This window comes from Camelina sativa, chromosome 4 (genome assembly GCF_030686135.1).
Source record: "Camelina sativa cultivar CO46 ecotype springtype chromosome 4, ASM3068613v1".
Taxonomy (NCBI): Eukaryota; Viridiplantae; Streptophyta; class Magnoliopsida; order Brassicales; family Brassicaceae; genus Camelina; species Camelina sativa.
In genome coordinates this window covers 6,424,558-6,451,118 of record NC_141883.1, presented here as the reverse complement: position 1 = coordinate 6,451,118, position 26,561 = coordinate 6,424,558, and the positions used below count along the sequence as shown (strand labels likewise).

General features: G+C 36.9%; 2 pseudogenes; one reads left to right on the top strand and one right to left on the bottom strand.

The window, feature by feature from the left end:
- The first annotated feature begins 21,456 nt into the window (after positions 1 to 21,456).
- LOC104783621 (uncharacterized) lies at positions 21,457 to 23,446 on the top strand (annotated as a pseudogene).
- A 2,497-nt stretch (positions 23,447 to 25,943) lies between these two features.
- On the bottom strand, positions 25,944 to 26,354 carry LOC109132660 (S-protein homolog 17 pseudogene; annotated as a pseudogene).
- Positions 26,355 to 26,561: the final 207 nt, after the last annotated feature.

The following is a 26,561-nucleotide window of genomic DNA, read 5'->3' as shown; positions in this document are numbered from 1 at the left end:
TGGTCTAAGATATAATACATTACCCAATTTGAGAATGTTATTGATTACAAAATGAGATTCAGATCGAGATTGATAGACATGAAGTATCATCATCTCGAGGGGAAGAATTAATGAATCCCACATACAGAGGTGATGGAACAAATGTAAGATTATATTTACACCCAAAATGAGTTTAATCACTCATATGATAGAGCAAATCTAGAGGATTTGAAAAGTAATCATGTTGAGACAAAAAGCAAAGAAAATACTTTGAAATCATAAGTATTATTACCCAAAGCAAGAAAATTATTTTAGAGATTACATGCATTATCTAGAAGATAAAATGCTTATATTAAACCAGAAGGTTTAGTGAAAAATCTCACTGCTTGGCATGACCGGTTAAGTCATTCTGGTTCAATAGCAATGCGAAATAATCATAGATTTCTGAAGTGATTTCTTATATGTGCTGCTTTGCAAAGCAAGCCTATTATATGGTTTTCACCGACCCCATAAATTTGGATAGTGTCAATAAACTGGTATGTACACAAATAAATACCGTGGACTGATCATCCTCTATATATTCTTGTTATCAACTTGCAACCTTGAGTTTGCGAGAGTATTTGGTAACTTGACAATGGTGGTAAAACCATGCTATGTGTCAATAAGTTCGCATCATGGCAACGAATTATTATGAGTACTCCCCACTATAATTGGTTTGGGTCAGAAACCATATATATCATCTAAATGTGTTATACATGTTGGTTTCTCCACCACAGTGATTAAGATGGGAATTGAAAGAATATTGGATATGAATCTCTTTTGAAGATTGAATATCTCGAGAATTTGAGTCTCAAGATGCAGAGACTATTTTTGTAGTGAGTCAGTCTTTCCAACATGAGGGAGAGAAAATATACAACAGAAATATATTGGATGAAATTATCTTGATCCTCGTACTAAGAAATGTGCGCTAGAAATTGAAAAGATAATTTATTTGCAAATCTTAGCAAAAAAATGCAAGAAGCATTTGCTGACCATGATAGTGGCAAAGTCACATATACCAGCTGTGCTCCAATTAATATTAATGTCCTAGAAGAATAAGATCAACTGCTAGTAAGTCTAAAGATCGCATGAAGTGTGATAGATTTATGGTTCCAAATATAAGTATCCTCGGAAAAGAAAATGAGCATATATTAATATGCACTGAGGAATGAAATAGTTATGAGAAATCTCTAAAAGATATCTAGAGACTTAGACATGAGTAAGAAAGAGATTCAGGTTCCTGAGAATCATAATAAAATGAAATCTCAACAAGTTGAGTCATGTCTAGAATGAAAAAGAACCAAAAAGCAAATCAACATTGTAATATGTTTGCATGCAGTGTTGCAGTTGATAATGTTATGGATAAAAATTGAGGATCATAAACCACGGTTAATAGAAAATGTTTTATTGAAAAGTGTACACAAGTAATGATTGGTTAATCATTAAAAGAAGTAACTATGAAATAGTTTCAAGTCTCTTAAAGAGATAATATTTTGACTAGTAGTCTTTACACTTGAATGTGTAAAATGAATGGAACATAAATAGATCTTATTAGAAATAAAGTACGTGTAGTAGTACAATGTTTCTCAGAAAATACTTATGAGAGATGTATTCTCTTTTAGTGGAAGAAACTAGTTTAGATCCCTTATGAGTTTGACAATAAGAGCAAGACTTGATTTTAGTTTAGTTAGAAGGTTTTTAGAAGTTTCATTTAAGGGATTATATTTCTAAAAGCAATATTTTATAGCCCTCGAGAACATTGTAAAGCCGAGAAAAAGAAAAAAAAAAGTCTTGTAGTCTTTTGACACCTTTGGGGAGAAAAGGGTGAGAGTTTATCTCGGTGAGAAAATCTTGGTTGTAGATCATTGTTGTTGATCTTAGAGATCTCATAGTGGTTTGAAAATAGATCGAGAACAAGCTAAGTAAAGATCTTAGCGTTGTGTAAATCCGAGATTGAACACTAATTGTAATTGTGTTCAAGAAGTATTTTCAAGAAAGTTTGAGGATGTAGGCATTTGTTGAACCTCGTTAAAAGAACAAGTGCAAAATATATTGATCATTAAAAGATTATCTGATCTCCAGTAGAGATTTCACGCACCAAGAAATATATGGAGAAATTGTCAATGATGAAATATTACTTCTGAAAAAAGAGAAGTCGGATTGTATAAGATCAGATCTTTCATGAAATTTCTTGAGGTTCCAGATTTGACATCTGATGATAGAGATGTTATCTCAAGATGGTTACATAATCTTACATAGTAAAATGATCTTGAAGTACCATACTAAGAAGAAGAGTTGAAAGAAAACTTCACAAGGAGAGTATGAATAACTCCTATGTATAAAATGATTGTTCGGAAGATTGTATGTAAAAGAATATTTGAGCTTGAAGTTCAAATAAATCTTCTATATGAAAGAGGTGCAAATAACACAGGAGAATATATGATCATATGAGTTTGTACATTAAAGCTCTGTTTATAACAGTTTGGAAAAGATGATATATATGATCATAATGCATAACTTGAAGATGATGCTTTCAGGGGGGAAAATATGTTATGTGCGTGGTTGGACTCTTTTTCCCTTATCATGTTTTTTATTCCATTGGATTTTTGCATGAAAGCTTTTTAACGAGACAACAAAAGAACACGCAAAAGATAAATACCCGAAGAGGAATATTATGTTTTCAATGGGGAAAGACTATCATCTTCAAAGTCTTTGACGTACATTGATTAGATGGTGAGAGATGAAGATAATGATCAAGATGAGTCATTTAAGAGACTAATATCCTGCAGAAGAATGGTGATGTACAATGATATAATTGTCGTACAAATTTGTTCAAATGAAGATTTGGCAAACAATTTACCAAGGCGTTTTCAACCACTACTTCAAAAAGTTACTTCATCATATTGGATTGCGACATTTCGAAGATATCAAGTGATGTACTCAAGAGGGGGTAAACACCTAAAAAATGGTATTTTGGTGCATCAAGAGACATACACGAAAAATGCGCTTAATAGGTTCTATATGGATGGAGCACACCCCTCAAGTAGTCCAATGGTTGTAAGAACACTTGATGTGAAAAAAAGATCCATTCCGCCTTCGGGAAAATGATGAAGAAGTTCTTGGTCCTGAAGTATCATACTTAAGTGCAATAGAGGCATTAATGTACCTTGCTAGTCATACAAGACCTGATATATCATTTGCCGTGAATTTATTAGCAAGGTTTAGCTCATGCCCAACTCGAAGGCACTGGAATGAGATTAAACATATTCTTCGTTACCTTCAAGGTACGAAAGACATGGGTTTCTTTTTTTACAATTTATCTAAGAAAGATTTAATTAGTTTTGCAGATGCAGGATACTTATCTGATCCCCATGGTAGATCGAAAACAGGATATTTATGTATTCACATGCGGAGGTACTACTACTTCCTGGCGTTCTATGAAGCAAACTATAAAAGCCACTTCTTCCAATCACGCAGAAATTTTAGCCATTCATGAAGCTAGTCGCAAGTTTGTATGGTTAAGATCCATAATTCATCATATACGAGAAGATTGTGGTATATGTGTAAGGAAAGATGCTCCAACAATTATGTATGATTACAATGATGTGTGCATCGCACAACTTAAAGACAGATACATCTAAGGCGATAGAACGAAACATATTCTACCAAATTTCTTCTACACACACTACCTGAAGAAAAATGGCGATGTACGCGTTTTAGAGATTCGTTCGAGTGAAAATTTGGCGGACTTATTTACCAAGGCGTTACCTACTGCTACTTTCAAAAAGTTGGTTTATCATCTCGGATTATGTCGTCTCATAATTCTCAGCATGTGTACTCATCAGGGGGAGTAGTTGCGGGTTGCACTCTTTTTTCTTAACCATGTTTTTTCCCATTGGGTTTTATTGGTAAGCTTTTTAATGAGACAGCATTTTCGGCTCATTCTGAGTTACATTATTATAATGGACATCCAAGGGGGGGGGGGAGTGTTATGAATAATAGATGGATGCCCATTATAAGGCCCATCTTCTAGAAGTCTCTAGAATTACTTGTAAACTAGGTTTACTTTGTCATTAAGCAAAACCCTCTCTTTGTACTCCTATATAAAGGATAAAAGGACCTTTTATTCATTGGAATAAGACACCAAAATCTTCCTCCTCTTTTGTATATCTACTAGATAAGGATTCGTCCGATGTCCGGGTTTAAAGTTTGTAATTAAAATTAAATTTAATAAAAATATATTAAAATTTATTGTACATTATTTATAATTTTTTTTTGCTATAATACACTGATTTATATCCATAAACAAATCTTTTATGTATGTTACCATTGAAAGTGTATTTTTTACACCTAGGTATACTATATGTTACAAATGACGTATTATTTACCGCCACCTAAAAAATGTCCATATGAATAAATTAAGCCAACTAATATATGTTTTTTTACTTTCACTTTTGCATAGTTTCTTTATCACTAAAATTGTTAGCTCAAAAAATATTTCGAATAAAAAATAAATTACATCACACTAGTGCATGACCAACCATGGAGAGAATCTTGGTTCTGCCCTCCTACCTTATTGGGAAACATTGCGTCCAACCTCCTCCACCATGGAGAGAACCTTGGCTCCGCCTTCCTCCAATGGAGAGATAACCTTGCGTCCAACCTCCCCCACCTTCTTCCCTAGGGGAGATAAACTTGCGTCCAACCTCCTCTACCATAGAGAACCTCGGCTCTGCCCTCCTCCTGTGTGGATAGAACATTTCAGGTTTTTTAGCTATCTCAAAGTGGCTTGCTACAATAACCAATGAAACTAAAGACCCTTTTCCAACGTCACAAAATCTTTTGATAGTAACTAATGTTAAATTTGCCAATGTATTCATGGAAGTTTCTTTGACACACCATGATGTAGCCTCTGTCTCCGAGCTCCTATGCATCTATCAACAACGATTTATGTTTTTCTAATCTATTTATGTTTGTTGTAAGCTTATGTTTGATTAGCCTATTTCATCCAACCATTAGGTTGATGACCTTTTTCTCATTATCTTCTTTTGGGATTGAACGAATGATAACAATTATGTTTGCACAAAAAAAAGTATATGGCCAACAAATCAAGGTTGACAAATTATGAAATTTTTTTTTTGACATAATTAAAGAAATAATAGATAATGATAAGCACAATATTATATAAATCTCATATAATTCAAAGATGAAAATATAAATTAAATAAAACAGTCTAAAACTACTATAATAAATTTTAAAATACAGTATTAGAAAAAGAAGATGCATATATTAATCTTCCATTTTTTTGGGTCAACATATTAATCTTACCTATTCCAAACTAAAAAAGGAGAAAGTAGGAGTATATTTTAGTTTTAAAAAGTGAGTATATTTTAGTTTTAGAATATTAGTATATTTTGGTTTAAAAAGTAAGGAAAATTTGCCTACCCATTAAAATGTTTCACCAATAGAAAAAAGTTGAAAGTAATATCATGGTAAATAAAAGCAATAGAAAAAGTCAAAATTGTCTCTGAAAATCATATGTTGTTGAAAACTTATTGGTTGACAATATTTTCTAGCATTATTGTCGTAGTGTTTTGTGTCTCCTTTAAGAATTTGAAGTCATGTAGTTGTAATGACTCTTGAGAGGGCTATATATAATTGTCTGTGAGAAAAGACTGGACTTGACAAATATAAACCAACCTTTTTTAAAGCTTTGACCTTGGCTTTTATTGATAGCAATTGCATAGCAAACTCGTACTGGAAATTGACGTCTTTTTAGTCGCGCAAATATCAAGACAAATTCTTCATCAAACATCATATTCTACTTCTCAAATAAGTTTTTATATTTAGTAATATTAATTTTTCTTTAACTAAATATATTTTTTTTCTCTTTTATGTGAATTTTGTAGGTTTTGAAATAAATAAGTAGAATCAATATTTTGGAGCATATTTAAAAAGCCTAGATGAAGAAGGTCTAAGGAAAATGACACATTCTCGACACAAGGTCTTTTGTATTTTTTTACCTTTCGTTTCTACATTTTGTTTATGTTTTGAAATTAGTAAATGTTGTTTAGAATTCTTATTTTGTGTATCAATATTGTACTTTGTTTCTTTTGATCTATTTTATAAATTTTAAATTTAAAAATTTAGTTCTAGATAATAATTCATAAAATCTATTAGATTTTTAGTTTCAAGTTAATATATGTGACACCCCGGTTTCAGAGACTTGCAGAGAGGTTTAAAAGAATTGATTTGGCCATCTATGGTCACCAAAGTGCACTTATCTTTTTGGTCAAGAGTCCTGAGAGACACAGTTAAACGTGCTTATGCTGGAGTAGTCTCAGGATGGGTGACCTCCCGGGAAGTGACTGTCGGAACTGTGAAAGTGAGGACAAAACATAGGGAAAGATCATGTGGTGATTTGTAGGGACGATAACAAGTCTTTAAAACGGTAACATCCGTGAACCAAAACTATGCGTTTTGGGGATGGGTGTCGATCGACACCATGGGTAGTGTCGATTGACACCATTATTTTTTGGTTCGACCAGATTGATTTAATGATTGATTTGGATTGGTTTGGTTTAAGGAGAACCATTGAACCGGGTTACTTAAGTGGGAATCGACGAAAGAAGGGTTTTGGGAAGTTTTGTTTGTCGCCGTTTCATCGCTTTGAGAGAAAAAAAATAGAGAAAGAAGAGTTCTTGAGATTTTGGGAGATATTGGGAGATTTCTTGGCTTTTCTTGGGAGATCTGAGGCTGGGAAGGTATTAGAAGATTGCTAGGAGGGTTGGATTCGTTTCTATTGGTCTGAATCTTCCTGTAAAGAGGTGAGTGCATGAGCATGGCTGATCTAGGCCTGAGATTCATTTGTTCTTGCTTGTTTGTTGTTGTTTTGGTGTGTTTTTTCTTGCTGGGATTGGTTGTTATGCGTTTCTACAGATGCATATGGCCTGGGTTTTGACTATTGGGTGATTTGGTGGTGATTGGAAGCGAGACTCGACTCTTGTCTCCGAACGGTTTGCGATTTGCAGGTGTAGTATCGATCGACACCAGGAGGGTGTCGGTCGATACCAATGAGTAAAATCGGTCGACACTGTGGGGTAGTAATGTGTGTAGAATTTCACTCCAAATCTTTTACCTGAAAAAATTACACAACGACTGAAAGTGCACAGTTAATCAGTGTAGTATTTTAGGGTTGATCTCACAGAGAGTAATAGCAAACACAAATTGAATTTTAAGAGAAAGAACTATGGCTAAGACTAAAGACGAGATTGGGGTTTTGATTTTCCTAATATATATTGCAAATAAATAAAAATGGTTTAAAACTATAAGACTAAGGCGTTTGGCGTTTTGGGAGTCATCTTAGGGTTTTCATGGTTTTAAACAATATTAAGTGTAAGATCTAACAAGTAAATACTAATTTTCGGTATAGGTTCTCAACTACGAAACACTAATGAACTAACAAGCTATTCTCATAGAATGAAAGTCTAAAGTCTTCACACTTCGTTACTCAACTTTCGCAGGCAAGGACGCAGGTCAACCAACTAGTGAAACAAGTTCGATACATTCACCAAACTCCGCAACTCAACTTACGCAGGTTACGAAGCGAAATTTCGGTATAATACTAGTTCGGAGAAGTAGGATAACACGGTTAGCGCTCCCGTTCTCTAGATCAACACTTGGTGATCAATCCAAGCACATGCATTAAGATAAAGATGTCAAAAAGAACTCTAATATAAAACCGAAAATAAGATCTAACAACCTAATTGAAGCGAACCATAAATTCCCCTTGAATCACCCTATAAAACCCAACAAATAAAACTACTCGCTCATGATGCAAAGAAACTACATTGATATTATAAAGTATAGCATCAAAAGTGAATCACTAAACAAAAAGGGGTTCAAAGGAAATTTCTCTATTTGTCACAAAAGTAACTTTATCCCAAAAGCAAAGTAAGTATGAAAGAACTAGAAAGATTAGAAAGAGAGATTGATGGCAGATCTTCAAGCTTCAAGAGAGACGGCGAGCAGGAGAGAGAGAGCTTCTCTGGTCGTGGCTAGGGCGGCTCCAAAGGCTGTAGAAGATGCACTCTCCAAAACCCTAGGTCTTAAGAGTATTTATTGGGTTTTGTTTAGGGTTAGGGTTTTGTAAGGGCAGAAACGTCTTTTCTTCTTAAGTGCAGGACAAGGGGCGGCGAAAGAGACTTCTAGACCGTGAAGGAGGCTTGGATTGGGCCGCAGTGATGGTCGCTGGTCAGGCCTTGAATAGAAGCCCATCGGCTGGTTGGTTCTCTTTACGTTGGTTTATAACACGTCTCGGTAAATCGGGCATACCTTCCGGATGAATAAATGGATTGACTTGATTCTACTTCGAGGAGAAAGATGACTCTTCCAGCTTTCCGTAGAAACCAAGCATAATATATTTTGAGTTCTGTAAGCTCTTCAAAAGTTGTCCGTACTGTAAAGCTCTGAATCTTTCCTAAAACGTGTTTTCCTTGTCTTTTGGTCCAAATTGCTATAAAACTATAAAACCTTCTTGAAACCTGAAATACTTGTTAATAGACCTTTTATACTAGAAATCTCATCAAACTGTTCCTAAATGCATATGAAAACTATAGCTAATATGAGTAAAATAATGATGTTATCAGGTAGTGTCGGTCGACACCAAGTGCCAGTCTCGGTCGACACTTGGCTGGTGTCGGTCGACACCTCCCTTCCAGCGAGAATAAGTGTTGCTTCCTGGTTTGTATGCTTTGTTTGTTGATTGTATTAGACATTGGTATCTCAGTTGCTTTTGTGTATAGCCCAGTAGATGGGAGGATTGCCCAACTGAGTGTTTATCAAATACTCATGCATCTCAATTTGTGTTTGTGGTGCAGGTAAAGACAAAGTGTGATCGTGGAATCAAGGCAATGAAGAGGAGGATGTTCTAGGGACTCAATTGGTTGTTGTCTGGTATTATTAGATTGCTAGAGTTGGGTTAGTAGAACATTGCTAGGTTGTTGGTTTTATGTTCTCTAATGTTTGGTTATTGGAATTGTTATACTATGAATATTGGTTATTTAATTATTGGATATTTATTAGTTTAATGATATTGGTTATGTTATCCGCTGTTATGTGTTTGTGGTTAGGTGGTTAGTGGGTATGGGACCACTAGCTGTAGAGTATTTATTATTATTATTATTATTATTATTATTCTTATTATTATTATTATTATTATTATTATTATTATTATTATTATTATTATTATTATTATTATTATTATTATTATTATTATTATTATTATTATTATTATTATTATTATTATTATTATTATTATTATTTTTATTATTATTATTATTATTTATTATAAAAAACTGGGTCTCGTCGTTTCAGTTTGGTATCAGAGCCCTTACGGTTCTAGGTTTCTGTTGTTGATGTTTGGGATTGCATGTCTGGATTGATTATGTGAGTTAGTCAATTCTGTGTGGCATGGAGTCCTAGAATATCCTCTTCGAGCCTATAGTGTGATTACATGGTGAGTTTATGTTTTTGTGTTATGTATAATTGCTTGCTTAGCCTTCTGTTCATGGTAGTGCAGATGGTTAGAGAGGATGCTGTTGCTGGTCGTGGTTGAGAACGCGGACGCGATCGTGGTCGTGGTAGGGGCAGAGTCCCCACAGTTAGTGATATTGCGGACCAGAGTGTGACAGCTGAGGGTGTTGGCGAGTCGCAGGGTATCCAGGAGGATTCCATGAGTGTGGCCAGTGTTGGTGCTTGAGTGGCCAGTGATGCTAGGGTTCCTGGTGTGGGAGTCCTAGTGGGTAGAGTTCCTGGAGTGGATATTGCGGGCTTGTTAGCACAGGTTTTGGAGCGGTTGCCATCAGTGGTACCGGCTCAGGCTTAGGTAGTGCCACCAATTGTGGCGGAGGAGCGGCAGCCAGTGGCTGCGGATGCGGGAGCGAATGCTCGTTATTTGTCTATGATGAGGGAGATGCGTGGCCTGGATACAGTGCGGTTTCTGGATGGTACAGATTCTACTACGACAGATGCGTGGAGGACGAGTGTGAAACGTAACTTCCAGACTCTGAGATGTCCTGAGGAGTTTTGGGTGGACATAGGGGTCCACAGTTTGATCGGTGATGCTCAGGTGTGGTGGAGATCAGTGGCTGCGAGGAGAGTGCCGAGGGAGATGACTTGGGCTGACTTCGTGGAGGAGTTCAACCGCAAGTACTTTCTGAGAGAGGCATTGGACCGGTTGGAGGTACAGTTCCTTCAGTTATCTCAGGGGACACGGTCAGTGCGGGAGCTGGACTTGGAGTTCAGTCGACTTCTATCTTATGGGGGTCGGGCAATGGAGTCTGAGGAGGCCTTAATTTTAGGAGCTTTCTGATGTATCTTCGTGATGACTTGAGGGTCCATTGTAGAGGACGGAGTTATGCTACGCGTGCAGAGTTGGTTGAGACTGCAGCGGAGATTGAAGAGGATATTCGGGCACAGGCAGTGACGGTTAGTCCAGCGATGCAGCCTAGGAAGGCCCATCATCAGGGAGGTTCTAGCAAGGGCGGCAAGCCTGCGCAGGGAACAAAGAGGAAGTGGGAGGCTATGCAGACACCGAGTGGTGCAGGGTGCTTTTCTTGTGGGAACATGGATCACGAGGTAGCTAGCTGTCCCCAGAGGAGTGCTCCGACGACAGCGGTTCGTGTTTGCTATCATTGTAGGGAGCCTGGGCACATCAACCCCAAGTGTCCTAAGTTACAGTAGATGGCAGTCGCAGAGGTGCAGTATGTGGTGCAACAGGTAGCACGGATTGAGCAGGCACCACGGGTTTACACGACTGTCGAGACTGGTGGAACCAGTGACGGGCCGATCAGAGGTATTATTTCTGGTACTTAAACTTTGTGAATTGTAGTAGGTTCAGATTTTATGTTTGCTTGTGTTAAAATGTTAGGTTCTCAGCACATGAGGTTTGTGTAGGGAACTTGTTGGTGGGAGGATTTAATTCCCATGTTATGTTTGATTCTGGAGTTACTCATAGCTTCATTACTCCGGAGTGTGCAGAGAGTGCTGATATCAGAGGAGATTCTGGAGAGCGTACAGGAGTTGTTAGAGTTGCGGAAGGCAGGTTTCTGAGGGTCATTGGACGAGCTAGGGGAGTTGATATTCAGATTACGGAAGAGTCGTGGCCAGCGGATTTGCTTATCAATCCAGTGGAGTTGTATGATGTTATTCTCGGGATGGATTGGTTTCATCGGCATATGGTTCATCTGGAGTGCCAATGGGGTAGAGTGGAGTTTGCGCGTCCAGGAGGGAAGTTAGTTTTTCAGGGGATTAGACCGACTTCGGGGAGTCTCGTGATCTCGGCCATGCAGGCTGGGAAGAGGATCGAGAAGGACCGTGAGACTTATTTGGTTACCATATTGATGCCAGAGTCAGTAGGGCAGTCTACAGTTAGCGGTATTGAGGTTGTGAGGAGTTTGAGGATGTGTTTCAGTCATTGTAGGGATTACCACCATCTCGGTCAGATCCTTTCACGATTGAACTGGAACCGGGGTTAACGCTGTTATCGAAGGCTCCTTACAAGATGGCTCCAGCAGAAATGGCAGAGCTGAAGAAGCAATTGGAGGATCTGTTGAGCAAGGGATTCATCCGCACTATTGTATCACCGTGGGGAGCGTTGGTGTTATTTGTTAAGAAGAAGGATGGGAGTTTCCGTTTGTGTATCGATTACAGAGGTTTGAACCGGGTCACTGTGAAGAAAAAGTACCCTCTTCCCAGGATCGATGAATTGTTGGATCGGTTGAGAGGTGCTATTTGGTTCTCCAAGATAGATCTAGCGTCGGGTTATCATCAGATTCCGATAGATGAGGCAGATGTGAGGAAGACTGCGTTCAGGACGAGGTATGGGCATTATGAGTTTGTGGTGATGTCGTTTGGTTTAACTAACGCGCCAACAACATTTATGAGGTTGATGAACAACATGTTTCAGGAGTTTCTGGACGTGTCTATCATCCTTTTCATCGACGACATCCTGGTATTTTCTAAGAGTCTTGAGGAGCATGCAGTGCATTTGAGGGCAGTTCTGGAGAAGCTGCGGGAGCAGAAGTTGTTTGCTAAGTTGAGAAAGTGCAGTTTTTGGCAGCGTGAGATGGGTTTTCTGGGTCATATTGTTTCTACAGAGGGGTTTCTGTTGATCCAGAGAAGATTTAGGCTATCAGGGATTGGCCTAGACCGCAAAATGCCACAGAGATCATGATTTTCCTTAGTTTGGCAGGTTAGAACAGGAGGTTTGTGCAGGGCTTTGCAAACCTTAAGGAGATGTTGACTACTACGCCAGTATTGGCTTTGCTTGAGCAGGGAGAACTCTATGTGGTTTATACAGATGCATCCAAAGTTGGTTTGGGGTGTGTGTTGATGCATCATGGGAAGGTTATTGCCTACGCTTCACGGCAATTGTGGAAGCATGAGGATAATTATCATACTCATGATTTGGAGATGGCTGCTGTAGTTTTTGCCCAGAAGATTTGGAGATCTTATCTTTATGGTGCAAAGGTATAGGTGTTTACAGATCATAAGAGCCTTAAGTACATATTCACTCAGCCCAAGCTGAACTTCAGATAGAGGCGATGGATGGAGCTGGTGGCGGATTATGATTTGGAGATAGCCTATCACCCTGGTAAGGCTAACTTGGTTGCAGATGCTCTAAGTCGGAAGAGGGTAGCTTCAGCTGAGGAGCAGGTTATGGAGTCTTTGATAGGGGAGATCAGTGCGTTGAGTTTGTGTGCGGTTGCACATGAGAGGGATTTGGGGCTGGTGAATGCCTCAAAGGATGTTGATTATGAGTATCAGGTTTCGGCTAATGGTACTATTTTGGTGCATGGGCGGATTTGTGTGCCCAAGGATGAGGAGCTGAGGCAGGAAATTCGGAGAGAGGGTCATGCGGGCAAGTTCTCTATTCATCCAGCAGTGACTAAGATGTACCGTGATCTCAAGAGGTACTATCACTGGGTCGGAATGAGGAAGGATGTAGCTAGTTGGGTCGCGAGGTGCGACGTGTGTAAGCTAGTGAAAGCTGAGCATCAGGTCCCAGGAGAGTTACTGAAGAGTCTTCCCATTCCGGAGTGGAAGTGGGATATGATTACTATGGAATTCGTGTTGGGTTTGCCACTGTCCAGGACGTTGGATGCTATTTGGGTCATTGTGGACCGGTTGACTAAGTCAGCACATTTTCTGGCCATTAAGAAGACTGATGGAGCAGTGGTCTTGGCTAAGAAGTATGTGAAGGAGATAGTCAGGTTGCATGGGGTGCCAGCGAGCATTGTGTCTGATAGGGATTCTAAGTTCACTTCGGTGTTTAGGAGAGCATTTCAGGCAGAGATGGGCACTAAGGTGCATATGACTACAACTTATCATCCCCAGACAGATGGACAGTGAGAGAGGATGATCCAGACGTTGGAGGATTTGCTGAGGATGTGTGTGTTGGATTGGGGTGGCCATTGGGCAGATCGCCTGAGCCTGGTAGAGTTTGCTTACAACAACAGTTATCAGGTGAGTATTGGGATGACTCCTTATGGGGCTTTGTATGGGAGGCCATGTCGTACACCGTTATGCTGGTTTTGTTCAGGAGACCTCAGAGAAGATTTGGGTTCTCAAGCTGAACATGAAGGAAGTTGAGGATTGGCAGAGGAGTTATGCCGATAGGAGGAGGAGAGATCTTGAGTTTCAGGTAGGAGACAGAGCATACCTCAAGATGGCTATGTTGCAGGGTCCAAACAGGTCATTGACAGAGACTAAGTTGAGTTTAGGTATATGGGTCTGTTCAGAGTGTTGGAGCGGGTGGGACCGGTAGCATATAGGCTGGAGTTGCCTGAGGTTATGTGTGCGTTCCACAAGGTTTTTCATGTGTCTATGTTGCGGAAGTGTCTCCGTGTGGATGATCAATTGTTGGCTAAGATTCCCGAGGATCTTCAGCCTAACATGACTTTGGAGGCGAGACCAGTGAGGATTCTCGAGAGGAGGGTCAAGGAACTTCGAAAGAAGAAGATTCCTTTGATGAGAGTCCTTTAGGACTGTGATGGTTTTGAGGAGCAGACTTGGGAGCCAGAGGCGAGGTTGAATGCAAGGTTCAAGAAGTGGTTCGAAAAGTAGGTCGTGACTTGATTTTGCCTAGCCTGATCCTAGTCGTAGTCCGTGGTTGGAGCGGGAATGGAGTATTCCAGCTCATCTCTCTTGTTTACTTGGTCGTTTAGGGGTGGTTGGTTGTGCGACTAAGTAACAAGATGAGGTGGTGTTCGGAGTACAAAATTTTTGTGAGACGGTTGTTTGAAGGAAAGTTTCCTGAAATAAATGTTTCTAAAACAGGAAAGTTTCCAAAAGTGGAAAGTTATAAAAATGGAAAGTTTTATGTGAGTTATAGTTTGTCTATTTTTAGTGGTTGTTAGCCTTGGTGAGATTTGTGTGGCCTTCGTGGCGGACTTTTGAGTCATTGTGCCCGTGTGTGGCTGTCTTTTGAGACATTGTGTGGCCTTTGTGGTGGGCTGTTTAGTCATTGTGTGGCTTTTGTGGCGGGCTGTTTAGCCAATTGTGTGGCCTTTGGGGCGGGCTGTTTAGCCAATGTGCTTGGTTAGGCAGTCCTTCTGGATGTTTGGTCTTCGTGACGGTCCTTTGGGATGTGTGGCATGTTGAGGCAATCCTTCGGGATGAGTGGTCTTCGTAACGGGCCTTCGGGACAAGTGGTCTTCGTGACGGTCCTTCGGGACGAGTAGTCTTCGTGATGGTCCTGTTTATGACATTTGTTTGGCCTTGGAGGCGGTCATGTCTAGGACATTTGTTTGGCCTTGGTGACGGTCCTGTTTAGGACATTTGTTTGGCCTTTGTAGCGGCTCTTGTGGCATGTATATGATCCTTGTGTGGTCATGAGGTATTCCAGTGAGGGGGATATGTGGCTAGTAGGACATTGTGACGTTTTACGCGAGCCATGGGAAGGAAACCTGGTTAGGGATAGACTTAAACGTGTTCAGAATTGTTTGCTCGCGACTCTTGCGGCAACTTTAGTTCTACTAGTTTAGACATATTCTGAGACTTTGTGGGTTGAGAGTATGATTGGTATATCGACTTCGGATGACGAATATTGGACTTCCTTATATTATGGCATGCGGGCTTAGGCCCGATGAGGAGCCAACATTATGACATGCAGGCTTCGGCCTGATGAGGAACCAATAAAAACTCAAGGTTAAGGCCTTTGAGAAAAGGAAAGTCCAAAAATCGAGAGAAAATAATACCTGGAGCGTGAGTCTATCGCCTAGAGGTGACCTTCCGTATATCGGTTGGAGGAGTGTGGGCCGTGGAGACGGTTGCACATGAGCCTTGGCCGATCGTTGTTCGAGATTAGAGTATGAATCTATGTTAATAGGGAAGAATTGTAACATCCGTGAACCAAAACTATGCGTTTTGGGGATGGGTGTCGATCGACACCATGGGTAGTGTCGATCGACACCATTATTTTCTGGTTCGACCAGATTGATTTAATGATTGATTTGGTTCAGTTTGGTTTAAGGAGAACCATTGAACCGGGTTACTTAAGTGGGAATCAACGAAAGAAGGGTCTTGGGAAGTTTTGTTTGTCGCCGTTTCATCGCTTTGAGAGAAAAAAAAAGAGAGAAAAAAGAGTTCTTGAGATTTTGGGAGAGATTTGGAGATTTCTTGGCTTTTCTTGGGAGATCTGAGGCTGGGAAGGTGTAAGAAGATTGCTAGGAGGGTTGGATTCGTTTCTATTGGTCTGAATCTTCTTGTAAAGAGGTGAGTGCATGACCATGGCTGATCTAGGCCTGAGATTCCTTTGTTCTTGCTTGGTTGTTGTTGTTTTGGTGTGTTTTTCTTCTTGAAATTGGTTGCTATAGGTTTCTACGGATGCATATGGCATGGGTTTTGAGTATTGGGCGATTTGGTGGTGATTGGAAGCGAGATTCGACTCTTGTCTTCGAACGGTTCCCGATTTGCAGGTGCAGTGTCGATCGACACCATGAGGGTGTCGGTCGACACCAGTGAGTAGCATCGGTCGACACTGTGGGGTAGTGTTGGTCGAAACTTGGCTGGTGTCGGTTGACACCTCCCTTCCAGCGAGACTAAGTGCTGCTTCCTGGTTTGTATGCTTTGTTTGTTGATTGTATTAGATATTGGTATCTCAGTTGCTTGTGTGTATAGTCCAGTAGATGGGAGGATTGCCTCATTGAGTGTTTATCATATACTCATGCATCTCAATTTTTGTTTGTTGTGCAGGTAAAGACAAAGTGTAATCGTGAAATCAAGGCAATGAAGAGGAGGATGTTCTAGGGACTCGATTGGTTGTTGTCTGGCATTGCTAGGTTGCTAGAGTTGGGTCAGTCGAACATTGCTAGGTTGTTGGTTCTATGTACCCTGATATTTGGTTATTGGAATTGTTATATTATGAATATTGGTTATTTAATTATTGGATAATTATTGGTTTAATGATATTGGTTATGTTATCCGCTATTATGTGTTTGTGGTTAGGTGGTTAGTGGGTATGAGACCACTAGCTGTAGAGTATTGATTATTATTATTGTTATTATTTATTTAAAAAAACGGGTCGGGTTGTTTCAAAAATCTCTCGGACGTAGCAAACGGGCCATCGGATATGGATGGGCTCACGGGCTTAGTGAGAGGACGTGAGACCCATTAAGGAAGGTGGGTCCATGGACAGGAATTGGACATGGGGCCTACTAAGAGGTGGCGGTCGGGGCGTTACAAGTGGTATCAGAGCCAAACCCAGACGAGTGTGGAGTCGAGTGGGCTCACACCGTCTGGGGTGATGGTCTTGGTGCGCAACGAGGACGTTGCGAACTTTTAGTGAGCGTGAATTGTGACACCCTGGTTTTAGAGACTTGCGGAGAGGTTTAAAAGAATTGATGGGCTCACGGGCCTAGTGAGAGGACGTAAAGCCCATTAAAGATGGTGGACCCATATACTGAGATTGGATATGGGGTCCACTAAGAGGTGGCGGTCGGGGCGTTACAATATATCTTAGTTCCTACCGCTTTATATCACTTATGTAAACAGTGTTCATACGAATTGGCTCTTTTAAGCTAATCTATTTAAATTATTGGCAAAAAAAAATAATATATCTTAATTACAATATTAATATTAACTATTACTAAATGTATTTTAAAATAACTAAACATATTTTATTATATTCGTTTTACTCACACATCGCGTGAGACTTTTTCTATCCCAAGCAATTTGCATGATCTTATCTTTTAGTTATTTTCACAGTTTTGATTTCCATATGTAGTGTTCATGTTTGAAAATGCTAATTGAGTATGATACATTGGAATGACCTCTTCCTCTCTCTATATATATGAGAAAGATATGAGAGAAACATATCTTTATATTACTTTGTTCAAAAAGAAACATATCTTTTTATTTATTTATTTTTTCTTTTAAGATTAGGCCAAAGAATTCAATATAATGTAGGATTGTTTTTGTATAAGTTTAATTATTGTAAAAAATTTAGGATTTTCTTTAGGATAACTACGTGTATCTTTATTGCAAAATTATTTGTATGATTTCTATTATGTATTTGAATTATGGAATTTTTTTTTGTTTGGACGATTCTTTTTTCTATAGAATTACAAAATTGTATAATTTACAACACAATAATAAGATTTTATTATTATTTTAATAATCTACAACATAATAAGATTTTGATACATGTCACGATCTTATAAATTAGTAACGTTACAACTTAATAATAAGATTTTATTATTATTTTAATAATTTTATTATTTTAATAATGTACAATATAATAAGATTTTGACACATGTCGCGATCTTATAAATTTGTAACTTTTAAAACCATAAAAATATTTTATATAATAAGATAACAGTGTTCTAGCTAATTGTTTCTTTTTTCTTTTTCTTAATAGCACCTCAAATTAATATTAATAGGAAGCGAGTTCCCAAGTGCTGTGCATATCTGGAGAGATTGCTATCGTTTGCTATGAACTTTTTAGATATGTTAACGAGAAACGTGTCTTGCGTTGGTGGAAAGTGCAACAATTTCTTGAGGGTTCTAGGCACGTCCGTGTTTAGTGATTCTCCATACTCCAGATAAGTCGGAAATAAATAAGGCTGAAGTTCTTCAGTATATACATATAACATTTTGTTTTTTGGTAGTCAAACTTATATACATATCTTATTATATAAAGTTGGGTTTTGAAAATTAACCATTAATAAGATTTTGACACGTGTCAAGTTATTAATCTAAGATTTTAACATGTGTAAAAGTTAAATGTAATAGGAGAAATATGATTACAACAAAAATAAAATATTTTGTTTAAAAAATTATTAATAATGTAAATAGATAATTATCAAAAATTACAGAATTTATAAAAAAATATAAAGTTTTAAAAATAATTATAAGGAGATTACATATATATATATATATATATATATATATATATTTCATAAATTCAAAATTACAATATTATTTATTTATTTTTAATCTTTAAGTCATTAATTCTACAAAAAGATAGGAAATGGGATTAAGGAAAATAGAGAGTTAATTATTAATTCTAAATTTTGTAAATACTCACTTAGATAAACATAGATCGTCACATATTTAAATAATTTATTCAAAAACACTGCTTTCAATTTGTTTAATTGGAAATTTTTTTTTAAATGGGAAGGTAAATTTTTCTTATTCTTTTAAACCAAAATTTTCTCCTACTTTCTTCTTTTTCAGTTGGGAATATGTAAGATTAATATGTTGACAAAAAAGAGATTAATATATGCGTATTCTTTTCATAATACTATACTTTAAAATTTATTGAACTATTTTTAGATTGTTTTATTTAATTTATATTTTCATCTTTGAATTATTTGTGATTCATATACTATGGTGCTTATAATTCTTTATTGTTTCTTTAATTATGTCAAATTAATTTCTTCTAATTTCTTAACCTTGATTGATTGGCCATAAACCCATCTTTTTTTTTTGCAAACATAAGTGTTACCATTATTCATTCAATCCCAAAGGAAGATAATGAGTAGAAACTCATCAATCTAATAGATGGATAAAATAGGTTAATCAAACACAAACTTACAACAAACATAGATATATAGATTGGAAAAACATAAATAATTGTTGATAGATCTACAAGAGCTCAAAGACTGTGACACCCTGGTTTGCGAAAATGTTTAAAAGAATTGATTTAGCCACATATGTCACCAAAATGAAATAATTTTTTCGGTCAAGGGTCCTGAGAGAACTTCATGATGAGTGACCTTCCTGCAAGTGATTGTCAGAACTGTACGGTGAAGATAAAACATAGAAAAAAAAATCATTTGTTGATTTGTCAAATAAAACACAAAAAAAGTGATGGGTAAACAAGTTTTTAAAGCCTCCAGACGTAACAAACCAACCATCGAATATGGGTGGGACCACGGGCCAAGAATAGATGTAGGGCCTACTTAGGAAGGTGGACCTATGGATTGAGAGTGGACATGGGCTCACTAAGCATGGTTGCGGTTGGGGCGTTACAGAGACAGAGGCTACATCATGGTGTGTCAAAGACATTTACACGAATACATTGGGAAATATAGCATTAGTTATTATCAAAAGATTTTGTGACGTTAGAAAAGGTTTTTACTTTCATTGGTTGTTGGAGCAAGCCATTTTGATATAGCAAAAAGACGTAAATATGTTCTCTCCACACAGGAGGAGGGCACAGCCGAGGTTCTCTCTATGGCGTAGAAGGTTGGACACAAGGTTTTCTCTCCAATGGAGGAAGGTGGAGGAGGTTGGACGCAAGGTTATCTCCCCAAGGGAGGAAGGCGGAGCCAAGGTTTTCTCCTTGGTGGAGGAGGTTGAACGCAAGGTTCTCTCCATAAGGGATGAGGGCAGAGCCGATGTTTTCTCCATGATGGTCATACATTATTGTGATAATACATCATTGATTAGTATATTATGTAATATATTTTTTATTCGAAATGTTTTTCGAGCCAACACTTTTTAGTAATTAAAAAAATATGTAGAAGTGAAAGTAAAATAGTTTGATTAATGTGTTCATATAGACATTTTTTACGTGGTGATAAAAAATATATTTGTAACATAAAGTATATTTAGGTGTAAAAAATACACTTTTAATAGTAACATACATAAAAGATTTGTAAATGGATATAAATCAGTGTATTATAACAAAAATAAAATTTATAAATAACGTACAACAAATTTTAATATATTTTTATTAAATTTAATTTAATTTATAAAATTTCAAACCCGCACATCGTGCAGGTCATCATCTAGTAACATATATGTTACCCACTTGCTATAAAATTTGATGCATATTTAACTTATGTTTGTGGTTAAATCTAGGAGATTTTTAAAAATATAATTTTTTCTATGTCACTTTTTTAAAATATATTTTTATATTATCTATTTTTCAAACTACATATTTTTATGTATAAAATAACTAAATTCTAAACCCTAAACTCTAAATACTAAACTCTAATCTCTCATAACTATATTTTAAATGTAAAATAGAGAATTCAAACTTAAAAAAGATTCTAAAAATTAAATTTAATATATTAGAATTATGTTAAAAAGGATAAAATTAAAAATATTCAAAAAAATATTTTTAAAAAGGAATATTTCTAACAAATTCTCTTAAATCTACTTGTTGGCTTATAGATTCAGAAGAATTCTAACATTAACGTACGATCTAAGTCGAGTTTGGCGTTTCATTTTTTATTTATTATTTATTATTACTACAAGACGTTTTAATTATTTTTAACGTGGCATGGACTATTGTCTTCATTTTCTTACAAGTTATTATCAACTACTTTAAATCCACATAAACCAAATAGGCAAAGAAAAATGATTTGATGACTCAGAAGTTAGTATACTTTGCCTATCATATTGTCTGGTATTTTTGTATTTATTAGACAATATGTGGTAACCAATATTTCTGTGAAAATCATCGAAAAACTCTTACGGTATTTGATTTACGTCTATCATTTAATTCTCGATGTTTTAATTGTAATGTGGCAGCATTAACATCAAATATAATGGGCTGGTTTGGTTTTGTTAAGTTCGTTATGTCATATATTTCAGATATTGATTTCTCATTTCTTCATTTAAACCTCTTTAAGAAAGGGCTAGATGAGGATTTAAAGAAAAGGAAAAAAACATGCCTGTTGCGGATTAGATGATATGAAATTAAAGAAGTCGAAATAAACAAACTAACATGGCAGACAAAAACCTAAACCTAAACTGGACAAACGATATTAATTAGTGTTTAAACTAAAGTAAACAAAGACTAAAAACGTGCCCACTAGTTGTATTAATATAGATTTGTCAACGTCAATATATGAAAATTTATAACTAGTAGCATTGATATAACAACTATATTGATCCATTAATTAACACGAAACCGAAGTGAATCAGTATTAGTACCAAAACACTAATTTGCATTTTCTTTATCTCTGCTAACCTCAAAAGACAAAAAACCATGGTAGAGAGGGCATTTTGGGATAATTATGAGCTAAACGCACACGAGCACCGTGTATCCTACGTTAACCATCGTGATGGTTTGGAATGCGATGCTTGCGATGCTTGCGATCGATCGTATGGTGATTGCTTCTCTTGCAGTGAATGCAAGTTTACTGTTCACCGAAAATGTGCGTCTGTGTTCATGACTGAAAATATATTAGACCACCCTTCTCATGCTGGGCATTGTCTTAAGCTTCTCACTACCGGAGCTCCTGATCTCACTGACCCTAAATGCCATATCTGTGGTAAAAACACCAAGCGCCTTCTTTACCATTGCTTTGATTGCAAACTCAATTTGGATATCAATTGCATAGTTGATGCCCTGTATGCTGGAGCCCATCTGACTATGCCTTGGCACCACCATCGTCTACTCATGCTTGATTTTGGTGCCAACGTGGAATGCGACTTTTGTCTTAAGGATGGCAAACATGGCTATTTCTGCACTCTTTGCAGGTTGGTGATTTATGAGGATGAGGAATGTATCTTCCTTTTTGAATCACTAGAGATTAGTCACCCTTCTCATGCCAGACACCCTCTTAATTTGATCACCAGTGGAGCACCAGATTACACAGACCGAACATGTCATATATGTGGAGACGAGACTGGGAACCTACTTTATCATTGTGATATTTGTAAGTTCAATTTGGATTTGGCTTGCGGGATTGAAAATCCCCCACCAATTGCTCTTTCAAATCTGAAGGTCCATAAGCATACACTCACACTCATGCCAAGGTTAATCTCCTTCGTTTGTGATGCTTGTGGGATGAAAGGCGACCGTGCTCCTTATGTTTGTGTTCAATGTGATTTCATGTTCTTCCATCGAGAGTGTGCTCAACTACCACGTGTTATTCACGTCAAACACCATGACCACCGCGTTTCATACAAGCATTCTCTTGGTCCTGGAGAATGGAGATGTGGAGTTTGTTGGGAAGGGATTGATTGGTCATATGGGGCTTATTCATGTTCTCTTTGTCCTAATTATGCTATTCATTCACTGTGTGCAACGAGGGATGACGTGTGGGATGGGAAAGAGCTTGATGGGGTACCTAAACAAATTGAAGATATCGAGCCATTCAAGAGGAATGATGACAACACAATCACTCATTTCGCTCATGAACATAACCTGATCATGAGTGTCAGCAAAGACGGTGAAGAAAGCAGCTTCTGTGGAGCATGTGTTCGTCCCATCGGTTCTTACACATTCTACAAGTGTTCACAATCAGATTGCAATTTCATTCTCCACGAAATTTGTGCTGATCTCCCTAAGAAGAAACGACATTTTCTGAGCCCACAACCTCTCGCTCTTTGCCCCCAAAGCCAAAGCTACAGAGAAATTTGCGGAGCTTGTCATCAAGTTTTTTGCGAGGGATTCATCTACAAAACAGATTGGGGCGAGCTCTTTGACTTAATATGCACTTCCATTACGGTGCCTTTTATCCATGGAAGTCATGATCATCATTTGCTCTACCTCAAACTAGAATTTGATGACATGAAGACTTGCCAGAACTGCGGCATGGATGAAAGAAGCGTCGCCATAGGTTGTATGAAATGCGATTACTTTTTGGATTTTTGTTGTGCCACTCTACCATTAACGGTAACGCTTCCGAGGTACGATGATCATCCACTAACTCTATGTTATGGTGATAAAAAGGCAAGCAGCAAATACTGGTGTGATATTTGCGAAAGAGAAACAAATCCAAAGACTTGGTTCTACACTTGTAAAGACTGCGGGGTCACTTTGCATATTTTCTGTGTAGTCGGGGATATCAGGTACGCCCAACCAGGAGGAACGACAAAAAAAGATATTGAACTGCTGTCGAACAGTAGCTCTTCACGGCCGTTTTGTAACACATGTCTATGTCGCTGCCCAGGTCCCTTTATTCTTATGAGAAGAAAAAACGGATTCTTCTATTGTTCTTACTATTGTTTCGCATCTGTTAAAACTAAGAGGGCCTCCACATTTAAGTTCAGATGTCCACCATGGGCATAGTTTAAGGTGTTCAAGGGCCTCTATTAGATTTTTTTTTTTTTGTTTTTTTTGTTTTTTTGGTATTATATTTACGAGCTTCTACTAATTGTTCTTTTCTTAATAAACATTGTATTGAACTATTGATTGTTGGTACGATGACTCTTCACCATTAGATTTGACCATCGTTTATATATCTAGTTGTCTATTATATACAGTTTACGAATAAATGATCACAAGTTCATTTGTGTATCTTTTTTTGGTGATTAGATCTTTTTATTATCTTGTCAATAGAAGAAGACTCACGCTTATTATCTTGTCAATAGAAGAAGACCCACGCTTATTATCTTGTCAATAGAAGAAGACCCACGCGATGTGTGAGATTAATTTAAGAACAATACACCTCCTTATAAAATAAGAAAACAAAATATGTATACATCATTATAAAATAAAAATCCAAATCGCTATTTAATAAACCCAATATATAATTTCGTTTTAATTATAAAATCTGAACCCTAACCATCTCATTTGTAAATTCAAACCGTCGAAACTGACATATAATTTTGTTCTAATAGTAAAATCTAAACTCCAACCACCTCATTTGTAAACCCAAACGAGTATATAATTTTGTTCTAATTATAAAATTTAAACCTTAATCATCTTATTTGTAAACTCAAACCGACATATAATTTCGTTTTATTTTTAAAATGTAAAGCCTAATCACCTCATTCGTAAACCCAAACTGATATATAATTTCGTTCTAATTGTAAAATCTAAACTGTAATTCTCACTTATAAACCCAAACCGATATATAACTTCGTTTAATTTTAAAATCTAAACAAAGCTAATATTTAACTTTCTTTAATTAAAATGATACATAATTTGTTTCCTTAATTTGTTTTATTTTTTAATTTAATTTTGATTTATTTTTAAATGAAATATTAGATAGAAAATTCTGATTGGCTGAAAAATGAGTGGTGAATAATACGAGCGTTCACCCCTAAGGGGTGTGAACCTAAGTATTTATTTTTCTTAATTTAAATCTATTTTAGTTAAAATATTTTTTTTTTTCAAATAAATCAAGATAAAAGAGATTATAATAGTGCAATTAGCTAATTGTAAATTTGATGACAAAAAGGAAAGAGATAAGATCGACAACTCTTTTTTTTTTCATTCATTTTCTAGTACAGTAGTTAGTTATAAAGGTACACTTATATTAGATCGAATGTACTGAGGAACAACTATATTGATCCATTTTTTATTACACACTAAACTGAAGTCGGGTAAAGAAAGCATACTCCTAACCGCAACCGTCATGAGTTCCAGCTTACAAGGACACAAGAAAGCATCGTGTATCCTACTTATACAATGGTGATCGTTTGGAATGCGATGCTTGTGATCGACTGCACGATGGTCGCTACTTATGCGGCGAATGCAAGTTTAATATCCACTCCAAATGTGCATTTGTGTTGAACACACAAGAGATATGCGACCACCCTTCTCATGTTGGACATTGTCTCAAGCTTCTCATGACCGGGGTTCCTGATCACACCGGCCCAAAATGTCATCTATGCGGTAAAAACATCAAGCGCCTTCTTTTTTATCATTGCTATGATTGTAAACTCAATTTGGACATTGGTTGCATAGTTGATCACATAACTTCCCCGTTCCATTTTTATATACCGTGGCACCACCACCCTCTACAAGACTACAATTATGTTATTTTAGATCATTACGTACTTGCGACTTTTGTAACGAATCTGTTGGACAAGGCTATCTCTGCCTTCGTTGCGGGTTGGCTATTCATGAGCAGTGTCTATTAGGATAGTTAAATGGAAAAATCTAATTTGACTTTACAATAAGCTAAGAAACAGGTCTTCGAGCTTTAGAGTCATGAAAGCTGGTTGGATAACACAGTATTTGTTGTAGGGTTGAGCTATAAGATATCAAAGATATTCTTACAAAATTAGTGTGATAAATCATTGAAAGCTATGTGGGTGAAACTAGACTTCTCAATACCCTTTTCTCAATCTAATTCACTGACTATGTTGGGCTTATATCATTTTGTTGGCTCGCCATTGCTCGACTTGGATCACAAAGGCACCAAAGCGTATTACAAGATAAGAGTTACTTTCTAACTATCTCTCTAGAGATCTAAATCCCTCCATAGCTCCAAATTAGCATACGAAACTATGATGAACGAACTTTATTTATATCACTAATTCATATGTAGCAAACTCTCACACCCTTTCATCGGGTATATACATTTCAAAACTTTTCAATTCTTGTTTGAGTCAATCTGGGTAAATTTCCATTTTTTATTTATTTGATTTTTAACCAGTTGATAGAATACTCGATATCAAGATACTTTTATATTTTTTTTTCTTGTTTAAAAACATAATACAACTTTTTTTTAATTTATCCAATCATATTCTTTATGCAGATTAACTGGATTTTGAACTAAAAATTCATGTTCTTTCACTAAATAAACTCCATCTTCTCTAGCTTTCCAATCCCATAGCCCTCCAGTATCTGAATTACTGAAAACCTTGAATGCTGTAAAATTCTGATAGTGTTTATAGTTAGAACCTTGTTTCAAAGTACACATAAATTACGTTGTATTAAAAAAGTTAATGCCAAAATAAAATGAATAATCTTGTCACATTGGTATTATTTTTGGACCAATAACATCATCTTTGGAATAACATCTCATCCAAAGATTTTTGTTGAATTTAAGATCGTTCGCGATCCTGATTCCAGCGCCGGATACATGGTTGAATACGCAGACACTTAAAACAAATAAAAATACTGAAAAGTTTTTCATATTTTGTTTGAAGTAGATTTTTAGATCTTTTGTTTTGTTAACTTGGTTTTTGTCACTACAAAAAACAAGGGGTTTAACGTCGGTTTTTATGAAGCTTAACGTCAGTTTAAAACTGACTTAAATATTATAACGTCAGTTTTGTAACCGACGTATCAAAGGGCGACGCTAACATTTTTTACTTTGGTTTTAAAATTGACGCTAATTTAA